General features: G+C 42.4%; 1 protein-coding gene and 1 non-coding gene across 6 annotated transcripts in view; one reads left to right on the top strand and one right to left on the bottom strand.

Moving 5' to 3' along the window:
- The window catches only part of SHROOM4 (shroom family member 4), a 268,730-nt gene that overhangs the window by 201,294 nt on the left and 51,658 nt on the right, over positions 1 to 15,778 (top strand). The window contains exon 1 of one of the 5 annotated variants that reach the window (XM_070366165.1): positions 10,856 to 11,305. The exons of the other annotated variants lie outside the window; for them this stretch is intronic. The gene's annotated coding sequence lies outside the window, so the exon portion shown is untranslated. Of the gene's footprint in view, positions 1 to 10,855; positions 11,306 to 15,778 lie in introns of those variants that run through there. 5 annotated transcript variants of the gene reach the window in all.
- On the bottom strand, positions 2,277 to 2,379 carry LOC138986539 (U6 spliceosomal RNA). The gene has a single exon (XR_011463354.1). It is a non-coding gene; the product is annotated as a U6 spliceosomal RNA (small nuclear RNA).

Here is a 15,778-nt window from a genome sequence, read left to right as displayed (position 1 = left end):
ATAGGAACAGACATGGAGACAGAGATAGAGATGGAGTTAGAGACACTGATATAGAGAAATAGAAACAGAGATATGCAATATACAGAAGTCCTCAAAATAACTTTTGTTTTGTACATGAATAAAGACATTCTAAAAGAATGGCTGGAATATGGTTGGCAGCCTATAAATATTTATTGAATGAATAAATAATGTCTTATTTATGTAAGAAAATTTAGGGAAACAGAAGCACATTTAAATATTTCACTTTCTATAGTTCTATTCTGGGTAAGTGTTTGAAATTAAAAGTTCAATCATATACTCAAAGGGGTATAAAAACGTTTCTCAAATTAACAAAGAAGAAAAGAATCTGGCTGCAATGCAGGAGATGCAGGTTCTATACCTGGATTGGGAAGATCCTCTGGAGAAGGAAATGGCAACCCATTCCAATATTCTTGCCTTGAGAATCCCATGGACAGAGGAGCCTGGTGGGCTACAGTTGATGGGGTCACAAAGAGTCAGACACGACTGAGCAACTAAAGAACAACACAACTATGGTAGACTATTGTTCCTTCATGTAGATACACAGTACTTCACCTAACTTCCAAAATTTTGAACAGTTCAGTTCAGTTCAGTCGCTCAGTCGTGTCCGACTCTTTGTGACCCCATGAATCGCAGCATGCTAGGCCTCCCTGTTCATCACCAACTCCTGGAGTTCACTCAGACTCACATCCATCGAGTAAGTGATGCCATCCAGCCATCTCATCCTCTGTCGTCCCCTTCTCCTCCTGCCCCCAATCCCTCCCAGCATCAGAGTCTTTTCCAATGAGTCAACTCTTCGCATGAGGTGGCCAAAGTACTGGAGTTTCAGCTTTAGCATCATTACTTCCAAAGAACACCCAGGGCTGATCTCCTTCAGAATGGACTGGTTGGATCTCCTTGCAGTCCAAGGGACTCTCAAGAGTCTTCTCCAACACCACAGTTCAAAAGCATCAATTCTTCGGCGCTCAGCTTTCTTCACAGTCCAACTCTCACATCCATACATGACTACTGGAAAAACCATAGCCTTGACTAGACGGAACTTTGTTGGAAAAATAATGTCTCTGCTTTTAAATATGCTGTCTAGGTTGGTCATAACTTTCCTTCCAAGGAGTAAGTGTCTTTTAATTTCATGGCTGCAGTCACCATCTGCAGTGAGTTTGGAGCCCAAAAAAATAAAGTCTGACACTGTTTCCACTGTTTCCCCATCTATTTGCCATGAAGTGATGGGACCAGATGTCATGATCTTAGTTTTCTGAATGTTGAGCTTTAAGTCAACTTTTTCACTCTCCTCTTTCACTTTCATCAAGAGGCTTTTTAGTTCCTCTTCACTTTCTGCCATAAGGGTGGTGTCATCTGCATATCTTGGAGAAGGCAATGGCACCCCACTCCAGCACTCTTGCCTGGAAAATCCCATGGATGGAGGAGCCTGGTGGGCTGCAGTCCATGGGGTTGCTAAGAGTCAGACACGACTGAGCGACTTCACTTTCACTTTTTCACTTTCATGCGTTGGAGAAGGAAATGGCAACCCACTCCAGTGTTCTTGCCTGGAGAATCCCAGGGGCAGGAGAGCCTGGTGGGCTGCCGTCTATGGGGTCACACAGGGTCGGACACGACTGAAGTGACTTAGCAGCAGCAGCATCTGAATATCTGAGGTTATTGATATTTCTCCCGGCAATCTTGATTCCAGCTTGTGCTTCTTCCAGCCCAGCGTTTCTCATGATGTACTCTGCATATAAGTTGAATAAGCAGGGTGACAATATACAGCCTTGATGTACTCCTTTTCCTGTTAGAACAGTTAGGATATTCCTAATTTTACATTATAAATAACCCTGCAGCTGTTGACACTTCATGTACATAAATCAATATATTTATTTCTAATTGCTCTCTTAGGATAGAATCCTTGGAATGGAAAGATTAGATTAAAGGGTAGGAACATTTTTTAAATTTTATTTATTTATTTTAATTGAAGGACAATTATTTTGCAGTATTGTGATGGTTTTTGCCATACATCAGTATGACTCAGCCATAGGCATACACATGTCCCCTTCTTCCTGAACCTCCTCACACCTCCCTCCCCACGCCATCCCTCTAGGTTGTCACAGAACTCCGGCTTTGGGTGCCCTGCCTCATACATCAAACATTTTTAAAAACAAATATAATCTACCAACCATAAAATTAATTACTTTCAAGTGTGGAATTAAGTGGGTTTTAGTATGTTCACAAGGTTGTATAGCCACCACCACTCTCTAATTCTAGAAAAAAATATGCAGTGCTTCACAAATTTGCTGTCATCCCTGTGGGACAGCCATGCTGATCTTCTCTATATTGTTCTGATTTTAGTATACATCAGCTAAAGCAAACACAGTAGGAACATTTTTATGTCTCTTGATAACATATGGCAAGTTTCCTTGAGGCAAATGTATACCCAATCCATTCCCATCCAGCAGTTTATAAGAATACTTCTTTACCTGCAACTTTGCTGACAGTTTTTAAAAATATATTGCCAATATCATTGAAAATTGCATTTTATTGTTTTGTCTTTTTGATTAGCTCTTCTTCCTCTTTAGCTGTTCTGTAGAGATATGTCATCCACTCTATTTCCTTTGCATGCATATACTGTGGGCAGCCACATGCACTCGGCTGCCCTCTCTCTGTGGATAATGACCACATGTCCATACCCTACCCTAACCTCTTTCTAGCACTACAGCCCAGATATCAGGCTGCTTGTGGGGCATGACTATCTACATTAGACAGCATATCAAACATGCTCATGTCTAAAGTCGAACTCGTGTCTCTGGTTCTCAACTTCCCAATCTAGATAGTGATACAGCTAGCTGTTTCATGGCCGTCTTAACTTCTCTTTCCTCCATATTTAATTAGTAATCCAAGTTTCTTGATTCTGTCTCTTATGTCCTTTCTCACATCCTTTCATTCTGCTCCACTCTCACTGTCACCTCTCCAGTTCTACCTTTTATTAAGTCTATGGCACTAGCCTACTCACTTCACTATTCTTTCAGTATTTATCCACATAATTCATCCTACATGTGGCTATGAGAATAACCTTCCTAACATACTGCTTTTACCATCTCTTTCATCCTATTCTGGAACCTCCAAAGCCTCTGTCTTGCCTGTTGGTAAAGTAAATGTTAGGATAAACACTTAAGGCTCACCATGTTGTTGCATCATTCTAATTTTATTTCCTGTATGCCTTAGAAAAACTCTATGTTATTCCTTCAGTATATTCCTGCTCTTCCCACTCTTGTTTTTACAAAACACCTCGCATGACCTCTTTCCCAGTCTCCTCCTGTTGAAATTATCCTGAGTTTTCAAAATTAGAGGCTCTGCAAAATCTTCCTTGATTCAACTATCTGTGCTTTCTCCTTTGTTTCCTCCTTGACTGTCTGGTTTTAGACACCACCAATTTTATAGCATTTTCAAAAAAAAAAATAAGAAAACTTGCTTAATAATGTTTTTATTACATGAATGGTTTTAAATTTTTATTGAAGTATAGTTGATTTACAATATATCATGTTAGTTTCAGGTGTACAGCAAAGTGATTTGGAGATATATAAAGATATATAATATTCTTTCTAAAAATTATTTTCCATTATAGGTTATATAACATATTGAATATAGTCCCCAGTAAAGTAAAACCCTTGTTCTTTTTTTAAACTCTCATTTTGTTAGCATTTCCTTTATGACACGATATTCTACTCTGTTTAGTTACATCGATTTTTTTTAATTAATTTATTTTTTTTATTGAAGGATAATTGCTTTACAGATTTTTGCTGTTTTCTGTCAAACCTCAACATGAATCAGCCATAGGTATACATATATCCCCTCCCTTTTGAAATTCCCTCCCATCTCCCTCCCCATCCCACACCTCTAGGTTGATAAATTCAAACAGAGCCCGTTTGAATTTCCTGAGCCATACAGCAAATTCCTGTTGGCTATTTTACATATGGTAATGTAAGTTTCCATGTTATTCTTTCCATACATCTCACCCTCTCCTCCCCTCTCCCCTTGTCCATAAGTCTGTTCTCTATGTCTGTTTCTCCATTGTTGCCCTGTAAATAAATTCTTCAGTACCATTTTTCTAGAGTCCATATATATGTGTTAGAATATAGTATTTATCCTTCTCTTTCTTAGTCACTTCACTCTGTATGATAGGTTCTGGTTCATCCACCTCATTAGAATGGACTCAAATGTGTTCCTTTTTATGGCTGAGTAATATTCCATTGTATATATGTACCACAACTTATTTATCCATTCATATGTTGATGGACATCTAGGTTGCTTCCATGTTCTAGCTATTGTAAATAGTGCTGCAGTGAACAATGGGATACATGTGTCTCTTTCAGTTTTTGTTTCCTTAGGGTATATGCATAGGAGTGGGATTGCTGGGTCATATTGTGGTTTTATTCCTAGTTTTTTAAGCAATCTCCATACCTTTTTCCATGGTGGCTCTATCAATTTCCATTCCCACCAATAGTGCAAGAGCATTCCCTTTTCTCCACACCCTCTCCAGTGTTTATTGTTTGTAGACTTTTTGATGAGGGCCATTCTGACCAGTGTGAGGTGATATCTCATTGTAGTTTTGATTTGCATTTCTCTAATAATGAGTGATGTTGAGCAGCTTTTCATGTGTTAGACATCTGATTTCTTCTTTGGAGAAATATCTGTTTAGGTCTTTTTTTCACTTTTTGATTGGGTTGTTTGTTTTTCTGATATTGAGTTGTATGAGCTGCTTATATATTTTGGAAATTAATCCTTTGTCAGTTGTTTCATTTGCTATTATTTTCTCCCATTCCAAGGGTTGTCTTTTCACTGTGCTTATAGTTTCCTTTGCTGTGCAAAAGCTTTTAAGTTTAATCAGGTCCCACTTGTTTACTTTTGTTTTTATTTCCATTACACTAGGAGGTTTGTCATAGAGGATCTTGCTTTGATTTATGTCATCGACTGTTCTGCCTGTGTTTTCCTCTAAGAGTTTTATAGTTTCTGGTCTTACATTTAGGTCTTTAATCCATTTTGAGTTTATCTTTGTGTATGGTGTTAGGAGGTGTTCTAATTTCATTCTTTTACATGCAACTGTCCAGTTTTCCCAGCACCATTTATGGGAGAGGCTGTCTTTGCCCCATTGTATATTCTTGCCTCCTTTGTCAAAAATAAGGTACCCATAGGTGCATGGGTTTATTTCTGGGCTTTCTATCTTGTTCCATTGGTCTATATTTCTGTTTTTGTGCCAGTCCATATTGTCTTGATGACTGTAGCTTTGTAGTATAATATGAACTCAGAAAGGTTGATTCTTCCAGCTCCATTCTTCTTTTTCAAGACTGCTTTGGCTATTCGGGGTCTTTCGTGTTTCCATAAGAATTGTGAAATTTTTTGTTCTACCTCTGTGAAAAATGCCATTGGTAATTTGATAGGGATCACATTGAATCTGTAGACTGTGTTTGGTAGTATAGTCATTTTCACAATATTGATTCTTTCTACCCAGGAACATGGAATATCTCTCCATCTGTTTTTGTCATCTTTGCTTTCTTTCATCAGTGTCTTATAATTTTCTGTGTACAGTTCTTTTGTCTCCTTAAGTAAGTTTATTCCTAGATATTTAATTCTTTTTGTTGCAATGGTAAATGGGATTGATTCCTTAATTTCTCTTTCTGAGTGTTTTATTGTTAGTATATAGAATAGTTACATAGGTATTTTTATTCATTCCCTGGTGATGATGGTTTAGTTGCTAAGTCATATCCAACTGTTGCAACCCCCTGGACTATAGCCCACCAGGCTCCTCCGTCCACAGGATTCTCCAGGCAAGAATACTGGAGTGGGTTGGCATTTCCTTCTCCAGGGAATCTTCCCAACCCAAGGATTGAACCCATGTCTCCTGAATTACAGGCAGGTTCTTTACTGTCTGAGCCACCAGGGAAGCCCCATATTGACCCCCCCTACCACACTATAAATTTCTTGAGCACAGGAATCATATCTTCTTCATTTTGGCATGTTTCATAGTACCTCTCCAAGCACCTTAAATGTAGATAGGAGTTCCATAAATGCTTGAATAAAAGAATGATAAAGACTGCTAACTTTTTTTTTAAGAACTACTAATGACTCAGTTTCGGGAATGAATTCTGTGCTAAGAAGTTACAGATGCCAGGCAACTCTAATGGCATGACTTCTTCTTTATCCCTCACTCTCCACATCCAATCCATCAATGAATATTGTCAACTCTACCTCCAAGATATCTGTAATCAAACCTCTCTTCTCTACCCCTACTACTTCTTCCCTAGAACAAATCACCATTATCTCTTACCTATAAAAGCCTTTTTAAACTGGTTCCCTCACTTCTACTCTTGCCCTGCCTAAATCTATCAGCCTAGTGAGATCTTTATAAAACTTAGATCATTGTCACCTTCTTAACAATCTCCAGTAGCGTATTTCCCACTACATTGGAAATAAAACCCAAACTTCCTACCTTGACCTTGAAAACTCTGTGATCTGGCCTTCGCACTTCCCCAGCCTCATGTCCCTGTACTCTCTACCTTGCTCACCATGTTCCAGCTCTGCTGAGCACTGATTCTCATTGTCATGTTTGCTCAAAGGAGAATGAGTAGGTTCTCTTGGTTCTATTGAGGTTCTCACTGCTACTGGACATTGTCTTTGGGCTTCATGCATTTAGTAGTGGAGATGATTTAGGGAGTGGCCAGAAGCAATTCTAAAGGGTTTTGAGACTTGACTTTGGGCAAAATCTTTGTGGAGTTCATCATTTTCCTGAAAATTGGTACTCCAATACTGAGTTGGAGATATTTGGCTTAAAATGAAAAGAAAGGAAATCTTGTATTATTCCTGCATTCATTCCCAAGGGATGCTGTGGTATTACTGATAGAAACTAAGGCTGGAGGACAAACATCCTCCACCTTCTTTATCACTCTGGGTGTTGGTTTAGGAAATTGGGCATCATAGCAGAAGCTGACTCAACAGATGCTATTCTGTGAACCTGTCGTCATTTTCCCTGTGTGCTCATATGAAGGCGCCCTCAGCCCTCTGGTGTTACACCCTTAGCTTTTATATGTACAGGGAAGAGAAAAAAACTCTCTTTCATTATTCAGATTCTTGACTTGCTCCCCTTGCTCCTAGAAGCTGCGAAATATGCACCATCCACCTCCTTGCCTTTGGGATCATTGACAAGAAACAGTCTATGATGGGTATGTTTTATCTGCCTCTACATAGATATGTAAACTAGAATATGTTTCACAGCCAAGTCTGAAAGAGAATTCTAAGTACTGTGTTTCTAAACTACTAAGCATTTTTCTAGCCCCTAATATTTGCAGAGCTCTCCCACTTCTTTCATATGGTTGCCTCCCTCCAACCTCCTTTAGAAAAATAGGTGTCCCCATGTTTTAAAGATTCTAATGTGAAAAAATGGAGAAATGAAAGCGCAAAGTCAAGTGTAAAGGCCCTAACCAAATGAGGGTATTACTCTTTACTTTCATACTTGGAAAGCCAAAAGACACCCCTTGACACACATCACAGCATTTGAGGGAGTCTTTACTCCCAACCCAGCATTCCCTTCCTTTCTTATTCACTACCCTGGGCTTCTTTTTAGCCTTGAATGTATCCTGAGGTAGAGGGTAGAGAGGCAGGGGATTCAGCAGATTTCTATGAAAGAACTTGACCTGGCTATTCCAAGAGGGGAGGGGAAGTAGAAGAAGTGGGGAAGGTGGAAGGGCAGAACTGGGTACCAAAAGTCCCCTCTACATAAAGTACCTATATCTCAGATGACCAAAATTATAGCTTCCCAACTGACAAGAAAGGTCTTGTCTTAAAGTTCTCTTTAAACTCATACATATGTATATATACACACATATACATAGATATACACATACTTACCCATACATGCACATGCATACATGCATACTTACCCATACATACACTTTCACACATTTACATACATATACATGTTCGTCCTTGGTTGGGTCTGTATAAGGAAGGTCTCCAGATCAGCAGGGTCATCCAGCTAACAGTGTGAGGTTGTGAGGAGGCCTTCAGAGATCTGTATCCCTTCATGGTGATCAAGCGGCTTTTGCCTCCTTCTGCCAGATAAACAAGCCATGCATTGTTTTGTCCACTGGCTGTGGACAAAACAGGCTTCCCTTCCTGCTGAGCAGGCCAGAATGAGTTTGAATTCCTTCATGTGGGGCAGGTAGAATGTGCTGGGAGGGGCGGAGGAGGCTGGAAGAGCCATAGAAAGTCAACAGAGCTAATCAAGGACACCACTTTGTGCTTCTCCTTATCTAAACACTTTCAGAAGAGGAAAGAACCTGTGGTAGGTTATGACCCAGACCTCAGGCTAAGCATAACCCCAAGCAACAGGGGCTGTATTTTCCTTCTTGCCCTGGGTTGGATCAGAGCCAGGGTTCTCTTTTTGCTTACCCCCTGCCTTCCTCCCTCCAAGTAGTTCTTGAGGGGTCTGCTGAGAGCTAGGCTCGGAGACCAGTAGTTGTGTTGGAAGGTATTGGGGTGGCAGCCCTCTAGAGCAGCTAGAGAGTGACTCCTTCTAAAATTGGTCCACTTCCCTCCCCTCACCTCTCACAACAGCCTTTACAAGGGAGCCTTTCTGACAGATCTGTCATTTCCACCTGCATGTGCCCACCCTCCTTGCTCCAGGCCAGGTTCTTATCCTCTGAGTGCTTGGAAAAGATACAGTCATCTTTACCTTCCCCTGAACAGAGGAGGTGATGCTTGCTCATGTTGTCTGGAACTTAGCTCTGCTAAGTGAGAAGTTACCCCCTTTATCCCAACCCCACATCCCAGTCTCTCCTTTCTAAATCCTAAACTGGCCAAACTGCTGAAATTCCTCTCTTATTATCCTCTCCACAAGGATTTCTTGAGTATATACTGCCTGTGTCCATCTGTCCATCATATCACCTCTTCTGGTGACTTCCCAACTCTCATACTCCCATCCTGCCTCCCTACCTAAGGCAATCCCCAAAACATGCTTGCACCTCTAGTCAAAACTTCCTCAACCCATCTGACCACTGACAGGGCCAGGCTGCTATCACATTTGTTATTCTTTATTTCATTAGGAAATGGGGGTCAGGGAAGCATTTTTATGGACTGAGTTACAGAGTGGAAGGAGAAAGGCACTTGGTGACCAGATTTGGGAAGGCTAGGTACCCAGGCCTGAGTAATGGGATTAGAAGTGACTATTTATTCTGATGCTGTTTCAGAGCAGGGGTTATTCCCTAGTGTTGTGCTATTGCTAAAGGTACTGTATTCCCTAGTGTATTGTCAGAATGTGGTTATTATACCACCAACATCACCATCACTCTAGAGCTTCTTAGAAAGTCAGAATCTGGAGCCTACTCTAGATCTACTGAATCAAAATCTGATTCAAGATGGCCAGGTGATTAGTCTGGCCACTGAAGTTTGAGAAGTGCTACTCTAGAGAGTTAGCCTTGATTTTTGAACCTTCTCTTAATTAGTCCTCTTGCATTCCTCTTCATTTGGCTTGAAGAAATTCTTTTTCTTGCCACTAATAGTACCTTATCCATTATTATTTTGGGTCAAGGATGATATTAATAATGGATATCATTTACTGAATGCCTTTTGTGTGCCAGGCATACATTGAAGATGAGGAAATTGAGTCTCTGTGACATGCCCAAAACCAAACAATTAGTGTGTAAAAGCTGAATCTTCAACCCAGATCTGCAGGCATACTAAATCCCCAAACTCCCACCTTACAGGACTTCTGATTACCAGAGGAGGGTCTGTGGGCTTACTTGGATGGCACCTGCCTTTTATAGGCACATGTAAACAAAATTCCTTTCAAACTTCCCCAGGAGGTCCAGAGGGCAGAGCAGGTAAGGGGCCACTTGGCATGGTTTCCCCAGAGAGGAAGGGCCCTTGGATATTTCTTGGTCTGAGGAAGCTCACATAAGCTCTCTCAGGCCAGAAATGGCTGAAATTGAGACCAGAGGCCAAAGGAAACTGGCCTGGAGATCCTGGAGTATTATGAAGGGAAAAATCCCAACTCTGAATCCCCAAGAAGAATTAAATTCTGATGCTTGAGCTTGGGCTTAGGGTATGTAATAAACTTCTGTGGGGCTTCTCTGGGTCCTGGCTGTTGCATAGGTCAGTGAGACATCATGTGGACCCTCAGCCTGGGGCTGGGGACTGTTGCCTCAGAGTGTGCCATATAGTTGGAGAGGTTGTTTGTGACAATGGGCTTTAATGTTTTATTTTGCAGAGAGGAAACAGAAGCCCAGACAGGGGGAGTAAATTGCCAGAGGTCAGAGTAAAGTCATGGCAGAGGCAGGGATGCTGACTCCAAGCAGCACTGTTATGGAGTTAGAGTCTCTGGTGTGAAATGCAGTTTCCTCTGGGTCTGCTCAGATGCCCATAGGATGGGCAGACTCTGAAAATACGGTCCAGAACGGTTTGTGAATCTTTCTGTCTCAACAGGATATTCATTCTGGGAGATCTCTAGGTTCCTTGCCCCCAGCTACGTAAAACCAGCTGTAGTGCTACTTTCTTGGCTGGACCTGGAGGCTGCTGGGCCTGGCTGATCTGGGTTTTCCTTTTCTGGGGCTCAGAGGACCTGCGGAGATGGCTGGGTGGAGTCAACTCAGTCCAGGAAGCACAGGAATTCTTTTAAGTGTATGTGTCTGGGGTATTTTTCTCTCTCACTTGCGTGTATTTAAAAAAAAATTTTTAGACACCCACTTTATCTTTCCCAAACATCATTTCCTTGCTCCTTTCCTGAGTTCTAGCAGTGGCTGGGGGCCCAGCTTCCTTATTGGCCTCTGAGCTATGTAAGGGGGTGGGCCAGAGCTCAGAGGAGGCTGGAGTAGGGAACAGGAGGGCTGTTTGTGCTGCTGGAACTGCCTTTCATCCTTCCCTTTGCCACCAGGGTGCTGGCTACTTTCTGGAGCAGCGTCTTCACTCCTATCCAGCTCTTGACATTGGCCCTCATTCCCTAAGGTGGTGGCCTCCTCTAGGCCCAACCAGGCTGATGGCCATACCTTGCCTTCGGTGCTACTCCTTTCTGTTTTTGGAATTGGGACCTGACTGTGCCTGAGCCCCTTGGAGCACACTCAGGGACTTGGGCTGATGGCCCCTTCTCTCACGAGGTTTTAAAGGAAGGCAAATGAGTCTCAACTAAGGGAGGATCCAGCCTGCAGAAAGAAGCCCCAGGGGCTGGCTGGAGGGGTTTTGAGGACCGTCTGAGCTGGCTGGATACCTAGCCCTCTCCTAAGCTATCTCCCCATCCTGGACAACTTCCATGGTAGGTACTACTGGTAGCCATGGCCATCATGGCTGTTACCCTTCTTCCCCCTTCTGCTTTCTTTCTTCAATATCCCTTTCTTTTTCCTTCCTAAGAAAGGAATTTGGGGTAATGAATGATGTGTGTGTGTGTGTGTGTGCTCAGTCATGTCCTACTCTGCAATCCCATGGACAATAGCCTGCCAGGCTCCTCTGTCCATGGAATTTCCAGGCAAAAATACCGAAGTAGGTTGCCATTTCCTACTCCAGAGGATCTTCGTGACCCAGGGATCTAACCCATGTCTCCTGCATCTCCTGCGCTGGCAGGCAAATTCTTTACCACTGTACCACCTGGGAAGCCCCAGTGAATGATAGTGTGTTTAATAATAGTGCCTTGGGAGAAAGGGTAGGAGACTGTTGCCTCTATAGCTAGATTGGTGGTTGGCATCTTCTTTTACCTCTTTGCTTATTTCTTCTCATCCTCCTTCCCCACTGCCTAAGGAGGGAATGGTTTAAACTTTAGGACTACCGAGACTTTCCTTTTCTGACTGCTTCTTGAGGGAATACCTAGGAGAAGGCTCAGGTATATAAGCTCTTTGAGATAGATCCCTCTTTGGGGAGGTAGGGGCATGTGGTACCCTAACAAGTGTTGGAGGACCAGAGCCTCATTCTCAATTCCTGGTTACTAGCTGTGTGTTCTTGGCAAAGCAGTTCAGCTCTCTGTGTCTCTGTTTCTGCATCCCATGAAGGGCATAATAATGGTGCTTACTGATAAGGTTGGAGTGAGGATTGAATCAGCTAATGCATGTAAAGTGCTCAGTGCCAGGTACATCTTAAGTGTCCAGTAAATTGTCCCTGTTATTTTTTTTTAAGTTAATAGTATATTAGGCACTATGTGGAGTGATTTCACACGTGGGACTGCATTTAATCCAGACTTTAAATCATGAGTAAGATTTGTTGATTGTCTCCATTTTACCGGTAAAGAATTACAACTCAGAGAATGACTGTGCCTCCAGTCACACAGCTAGGATTAGAATATGAGTGTGAACTCAATCCAAATCTAGGGCTCTTTAGGAATAATAATAGACCAAGTATTAGACCCTATAGATGGTGTCCTTTCCTTTCCCAATCTAGGATTAGAAGGCTCCTGTTCTGACTGCAGTTCTTGCACTGGGGTTTTCCTCTCTGTAGCTTGTGCTTTTCTCTCAGTGTTCTCAAAGCCTCCACTTTCTTGCTTCTATCTCCTTTAAGGTTGTTTCCTACTCCTGGAGAAACCCTAGAGAGAGTAGGAGGCTTTGTAAGCTACCTTTCAAAGTATGGCAAGGGTGATGCTAGTGGAACCCTGACAGTGGATGGGTAAATCTGGGTGGAAGGATTCTTGAACTATCAAGAAGGCTAAGTCTGAGCCGACAACTCTTATTACAGTACCCTCTCCTTATTGACCATATGCTATACATCAGTATGTGTCCCAGAAACTTTGACAGTGTTCTGCCTCATCCCCATAGTAACATAACCAGGTAAGGATTATTGTTTTTTGTTTTTTGTTTTTTCTGATAATAAAACCGAAGCTCAGATGGGTTAAGTGACTAACACAGAATCACACATCCAAAGTGGTAGAGTTAGGCTATGAACCTAGTAGATCTGACTCATTTGTCTTTGTCTTATCACCTTTGGGCTTGATATAGTTCATAGGATGAGAGTAATGTACATGAAATGATGATGATCAATATCAAACATTATTTTTGATGGGCTAAATTGTGGGGACTAGATTACTAAGGACAAGCTCCATGGAGTAGACATTACTTGAGTAGTACCTTGAAGAACAGGTGGGACTTAGAGTACCAAAATGGGAGGGGGCATTCCAGGCAGAGGGAACAGTCACAGTCATAACTGAAACTCTGTTCTAGGCAGTTGACAAGCACTGTATCATTTGAACATTACAACCCTATTAATTAGGTACTATCATCACCATCTTACTGTCATGGCAGCTAGACCTCTGAGAAGCAGAGCTTGTAAGTGGTGGAGCTGGGATTTTAATCAATGTCCAATTCCAGGGCTTGTGTTAGATGCTACTAGAAAACCAAAAGCAAAGGCACAAAGCTGGTTGCAGAGTGTGATTGGAGCAGAGACATGAGAGGTTAGGTTGGGTGGGTAAAGATAGCTTAGAAAGGGCTTTGAAAGTCAGGTCCAACTGGTGAAGATTCTTGAATAGTAGAGTACCACAATCCAATTGGTATTTGACATATGATCTAAAAGCAGCGACTGGAGGTAAAACCAGGTGAGACTGGCTGCCAGACTAACACAGTATTTTGGTTGCAAAATGTTAAAGGCCTGGACTAGAACAGGAGCTGTGGGTGACAGGTTCTGTGGAGAAGTATGGTTATGTAGAATAGTCTCAGTGAGAATGGTATGGGTGTGGGGAGAGAGAGAAAGAGGCCAAGCCAAAGAGATATTGTAAAAGAAGCTTCAGTAGAACTTTATAAGGGATTGGATGGTTGGAAAAAAGGTGGTATCAAGGCTGATTGCCCACATTTTAAACCCTGGACTCAGAACTTCAAAAATGCTGGATATGGAAGAAGAGCCCCAAATAAGAGAGGTGCCCAGATCTCCACTGTATCCTCAGTGCCTGGAACTGTGCTACATAGTTAGATACACATGGTACGTAGCATCTACTCGTACATAGTACTTCTACGAGATGCTTTATAAATAGTTGTTAATGGATGGCTCCTGGGTAACAGCCACTGGAGAGATTTCTAGCAACATGGTTTTGTGTGTGAAACTCTGGAGCAGACACCTTCCCCAAGGTCTTCTAGTGCCTTCAGCCTCCCTGCTGGCACTCTGAAATCCATAATAGAACAGTGGTTAAATATGTGGCCCTCACTTCCTCTCCTTCCCATAAATTTTCACTGCCACAGCTGATCTGTGGCTCTGGTTCCTGACCTTTGGCGAGCATCTTCCACTGCCCTTCCTTTTATATCTCCTTCTCTGTGTCTGGCCTGTTACCACTCAACACATGTTTTCCCCAGCAAGGCCATTTTCCTCAGGACTACTTTTTCAGGCCTTAGCCCTCTAGAGCTCTGCCTTGCTGGGATTTTCTGTATTTCTGCCAGGATAAGGGGCATTCCCTGCGAATATGGATTCAGCTCTAGTCTCTCTACTGCTGCTCCTGGGAGGTAGAGAGCTGATTTATCCCACTCTATAACAAGCATGTTGAAAACCAGGGGCCTTATCTTAGTCAACTCTGCTTCCTCACTGTCTAGTATGGAACCTGCCACAGTAATTGAATGAAAAAATTAGTAAATAAACTATCATCTGTTTATCTTTCTGTCCTCTCCTTTATTTATCATCTGTTTCTCTTACTCTGTCATCTTGTTCTCTGTCATCCATTTCTCCCTGTATAGTTCCCTGTACTCTTTCTCAGACTTCTCCATTTCTGTCATTTGTTTATATCTGTACCATCTCTTCCCTCTTATCTGTTATTTACCTGGCCCATCTGATATCTGTCTTTCTCTTCTTGTTTCTTCTCCTCTCCTCACCTCTCCTACTCTGTCCTCTCCTCTCTTCTCCCTTCCCCTTCCCTCTCCTTCCTTCCCTCTCTCTCTCTTCTTCCCCCTGCCCTCTTCCTTTCCCCCCCTCTCTTATTCTTGTCCTCCCCACTTTCTCTCCCTCTCTCTCTCCCTCTCTCATATCAATCTTCTCTTTATCCTCTGGCACTACCTGTGCCCCACTCTTGTTCTTCCCCACTAGCAAGGGTGACTTCTATTCATGTGAAATATACCAGAGCACAGGGACGGGTCCTGAAGAAGCCTGTCAGTGCAAGAGCTGTGGCTGCAGCCTCCCGCACTGGACAGGTACTGTGGTTGCATCCAGGGCCTTGGCCTCAGACCTGTTTCTCTTTATTCACCCCTGCCCTGAAAGCCAGTCTTCCCTGTTAGCCTAGTACCATGCCATCTATCACGTTGTCCTATTCTCCCTGGCTGAAATGGGGGTTTCTTGCCAAACCTCTACCTACAGACTTAGCAGCCTCACCTCTGTGGCCATCTTGTCCTTCCCTCTCTCAGTGCCTTTACCAGTAAGTTCTCAGGAACAAAGCCTATGCTTGATTGATCTCTGTATCCCAAGAGGTATGCACAGATGGTACACAGTACACAGACAACAAATGTTTATCAAATTGAATGAGCCCAAAACTGGAGAATTGGCAGTCAGTTGGTGTTGACTTGTTCAAGCTTCTCAATGATTTACCTATTCCTTTCTTAGAGAAAAATGGGAAGATTGGCTACATTTATTTTTTTTTTTTCAGAGAAAACTTAGAGTGGGCACACTGTTCATTGAGCAACAGTACTCACATATTCCACAAATATTTATTGAGCATCTACTATGTGTCTGGCATTGCTGTACATGCTTGGGATATACCCATGACCAAAAGAGCCCTATGACTCTCAAATTCTGAATGTCCATGGATTGTCTTTGGGGTGAAGGAGATTTGAGTTCTGGG

This window comes from Bos mutus, chromosome X (assembly GCF_027580195.1).
Source record: "Bos mutus isolate GX-2022 chromosome X, NWIPB_WYAK_1.1, whole genome shotgun sequence".
Taxonomy (NCBI): Eukaryota; Metazoa; Chordata; class Mammalia; order Artiodactyla; family Bovidae; genus Bos; species Bos mutus.
The sequence above is the reverse complement of the archived record's forward strand: the minus strand, read 5'-3'. Positions and strand labels throughout refer to the sequence as shown.